Source organism: Alosa sapidissima, chromosome 24 (assembly GCF_018492685.1).
Source record: "Alosa sapidissima isolate fAloSap1 chromosome 24, fAloSap1.pri, whole genome shotgun sequence".
Classification (NCBI taxonomy): domain Eukaryota; kingdom Metazoa; phylum Chordata; class Actinopteri; order Clupeiformes; family Clupeidae; genus Alosa; species Alosa sapidissima.
The window spans coordinates 18,353,854-18,358,298 of NC_055980.1; the positions used below are offsets into that span (position 1 = coordinate 18,353,854).

The 4,445-nt window shown below is 46.6% G+C and overlaps 1 pseudogene; it reads right to left on the minus strand.

Moving 5' to 3' along the window:
* Positions 1-2,535: 2,535 nt before the first annotated feature.
* Positions 2,536-3,917, minus strand: LOC121700482 (annotated as a pseudogene).
* Positions 3,918-4,445: the final 528 nt, after the last annotated feature.

Consider the following 4,445-nt stretch of genomic DNA (forward strand, 5'->3'; position numbering starts at 1 on the left):
TGGTAAAAAGATGAAAATGACTTGATTTTACTTTCAATTCCTTTTACATTCTCCAAGGTATTAACATTAACATTTTTCATAACTCCATGTAGGACGTTTCTGACATAAATGTAAGCACTGTGGCAGTAGTAATGCAATATTTAGAAAATGTAAGCTACTCTTGTACTCTTGATACTCAAGTACTTTTAAAAACAAGTACTTCAGTACTTTTACTTAAGTAGACATCTGACTGTTGTACTTTTACTTGTACTTGAGTAAAATTTAGCAAAGGGTATCTGTACTTTTACTCAAGTAATGAAGCTGTGTACTCTGTCCGCCTCTGCAACCCCCCCTTGCTGTAGCCATCTAGGACAAAACAAAGTCCTTCAAATTTATTGAATAATAAACAAAAGCATTCTGCAAACCTTCACCCCTATGACTGGCTAGTAATGAAGAAAGCTTGCAGACATGGTGACCTTCATATGAAAATTAGACCAGCACTTTCTAGTTATATCAATGGACACAAACAAACACACACACACACCAAACGCACAGAGAGAGAGAAAGACGGATGGACTTGATTACAATGCCCTCTTCCCCCTTACTGTGAGCAAGGGTAATAAACAAATAAACAAATTAATAAACAAAGAACATACATAAATGCAACATTTTTGGAGTACTTATTGTTTAAGTTTCATAAATCAAATGCATCTAATCTAAAGCACCTATGTTTATTATTTAGGTAAATTTTCAGAAGGTCAGTTCTCAATAATTTGTTGATAAATGTTTGATGAAACAAACCTCATAATAATCAGCCCAAAACTTAGTTTTTAAGAATCCTGAAATATTAGCGGCTTTTATTACACAGCGATTAGCATCCTCGAGTGAGTAAGACACATTTAACAGAGTTCCTCTGACTCTGTAATATTTTGCCTTTTAGGAGGAATAAGGCTATTGCTAAAGGCAATTAAGCCAGTAAGCTCATAATCGCTTGACAGTTTTATCAGTGGTGAAAGCCTTGGTAATTTAAATGGCATTTAAGCAATTACATTTAAATGGAGATTCACTAGTTCGCCCTTCTATATGATTGCTTCAGCTAGACTAGAATGTATGGGAGAAGTGCGTGTTTGGCAAGGTAGCTGTCCGTGGTCCTGGAGTGCCTGGAGCGGATATCGCGATAGAGCGATGACCGCTTGCACCCCCCTGTGTAAGGAGGATGAGTAACAGGGCAATTGGTGAAATGGAGGAGTAGGGGGAGGAGGGGGGATGATTTCGCGAACGTCGGAGCGTGTGACGTATGGAAAAGGAGGTCGGCTTAAATAGGCCTACCCTGCAGCGGCAGTGGGTGAGTTAATTGCTGTCAATCATCCCGAAGGCTCCACCCGAACTTTGTTTATAAAACATCATTTCACTAGTTCGCCCTTCTATATGATTGCTTCAGCTAGACTAGAATGTATGGGAGAAGTGCGTGTTTGGCAAGGTAGCTGTCCGTGGTCCTGGAGTGCCTGGAGCGGATATCGCGATAGAGCGATGACCGCTTGCACCCCAAAGATCACAGAGAAAGGCCGCTACCAACTACATAAGTGCTTGCTGAGCGAGTCGTAAATCCGCTAGATGGAGCGGATGTAAGACTGGTAGGCATCCGAGGACCAACGGCCCAGTATTTTAATTTGTTGCTCCGATAAGCCGTTGAGCGCAGCTGTTGTGGCAGCTCCTATCCTGAAGGAGTGTGCGGAGTAGCGATCCGCGGGAAAACCAGATTTGACTAGAATGGTTTTTAAGAGTGTCTGGAATCTGTGGCGAGTGATGGGTAGCCCTTCGTCTGACACGAAGGGCGGGCTAGTAGACGAAGCTTGAGCTGACCGATATGAGATGTAGTGAGATAGTTATTGGAAAGGCTGAAGATCTGAGGCGGAGTTAAATGGATATGGAGTGTCCTTTCGGGACTGATCGGTTTTACTCTGTTTGATGGTAAATCGAATGGTGTCTTGGTCTAGCTGCTCTAGATCTGCGATGCACGGGTGGACATCGGGAACGAAGAGAGACGAAGGGCATGTAAACTCGCTACATCTCAGCAGCCCAAAAAGGCCAGTAGAAACATAACGGAGATGGTGGAATCGGAATGCGGTGACATGAACCCTTTGCGAAGGGTAGCGAGGCAGGTGGCGAGAATGCTTGAGGTAATGGGAAGGCGGGAGTCTTGGGGGACTGGATGTTGCCTACGGATACCTTTAATTAACAAGCCTATCCTGGTGTCGGAGAAGGGGCATTCGGAGCCGTGGGGGCGTTTGTAGAAGAAATGAATGCCAGCTAGGTAGACTCTAATGGAAGAGACTTTGATCCCGAGTGAAGTGTGGGCGTAGGTGATAAATGATAATATGGTGACTGCATCGAAACTGGGAAATGGTAGTGAGTGCTTTGCATGGAACTGTTTGAAGCACGACCAAGCAGTCCAGTAGGACTGCATGGTCCTGGGTGCGAGGGCTTGGAGGGCTAGGTCGGCCGTGATGGGCTGAAGATAACTGAGGGGGTGGTTTATAGGAAGATGGTCTCCGAAAAGCTGGGGAGTGGAGTAGGGTACGGGTCCGCCTCTGGAGCCAAGCTTCTGAATCTCTGGAAATTAAGACGAGAAAGAGAGTCAGCAATTTCATTGTGGCAACCGGGGACGTGCGCGGCTCTTATGATGAACTGGTAGCTGGCTGCTATCCAGATTAGACGCCTAATAAGAGGGGAAAGCGCAGGCGATTTTGAGCGCGAGTTATTTATGACGTGCACTACGGCTTCGTTGTCGCTGTGGATTAGCACGCTCTTGGAGGTCCACTCCTTCCCCCAGAGTAGGGCCGCAATGACTACGGGGTAGAGTTCGAACACGGCTGACGATTCGTTTTCCGTTATTAGCGCTCTGAACTCTAGTGGCCAAGGGGAAGCAAACCAGCGCCCTTTGAAAAAGCCTCCGAAGCCTATTGAGGGGGCTGCGTCTGTGTACAGCTGGAGGTCTTCTGGATATGATTGGCAGTCGTCGTAGAACATGCACAAACCATTCCATTCGTCTAAAAACATCCTCCAGAGTTTGAGATCGGCCAGGCACTGGGCATCTAGATATACTACGTCTTCGAGAGATGGGGATGCTGAGGCGCAGTTTAGGAGATGCGAGATGAAAGGGCGGCCCTGGGGAATGATTCGCATGGCGAAATTGAGGTGGCCTAGAAGGGAGAGAACTTCTTGTTTGGTGTGAGATGGTGAGGTTATAAACTCGTTCAACAGTAAAGAGATTCTGTCTTTTTTCTCTTTGGGGAGAGATGAAGAGAATTCTTCGGTATCTAAAATGATGCCGAGGAATTCGAGTCTGGATAAGGGACCGCACGTTTTCTCTTCTGAGAGTGGGACTCCCAGTTTGTTGAATACGTCAGTTAGCGTAGAGATGCCTAGGGCCGGTGGGTAGGAATGGGGGATAACTACTAGAAAGTCGTCCAGAAGATGAACGAGAAATGGGAGCTTATAGTTATTTAGGAGAATCCAGCACAGGGCTTCTGATAGCGTATCGAAAATTTTTGGGACTGCTGCGGCAGCCGAAGGTGAGGCGAACTGCAAAATAGTATCTCCTATGCCATTTGACTCCAGAATTCGAGATCAATGGGCATGACTTTGAAGGCTGAGGTGATGTCCGCTTTAGCTAGCCAGCAACGTCTACCTGCCTTTTTGATCAGAGCGATAGCGTCATCGACAGAGTGGTAGTGCAGCGAGAACTCTTCTAGTGGAATCAGACTGTTAATGCTGGGAGTGGTACTATTGTGCGGAGCTGAGAGGTCGATGATAAGTCTCTTTTTTCCTGAGTATTTGCGCGTAGCTACGCCTATGGGGTTGATCCTGTAGACTGGGAATGGAGGCATGGTGAACGGACCGATCGTAAAACCAGATTCGACCTCTTTGCTTAGGAGTGAGGTGACTACCTCCGGATCTTTGACGGCAGATTGTAGTTTTTTACAAACGAAAGACTCTGTAGGTCTTGCTAAAACACCTGGATGGAACCCGTGCTTCAACCCTGAAGTCAAATAATCGCAAAATCCCCTATTTGGATTGGACTGAAGTTCTGAATGGAGAGCAGAAACAATGATTGGAGTAGAGAGATACTTTTTAAACTTTTTATATATGTTCTTGAGTGCGGAACAGACTGACTTGGCATGGGCGCCTGCGCAGTAGCTGCAAACGTGGAGGTAACGGCAGGAGGATTGGCGACACTGAGCGAAGTTAAATCTTCGGCAGATTTTCTCGACCTTTCCAGGAACGCTCGTCCTCTTCCCTGGCTTCTCCTGCCGTAGCATCGGGGATGCGGGGAACATAGGAAGAGGATTTAGGGGCTGTGGAGCTGGTGCTGGGGAATTGATGGTCGGGGTTGACTAGTGGACACTCGGCCGCGCCGTGACTGGGGCTATTGCAGAGGGGACAAGATGGCTTAAGTCCTAGGA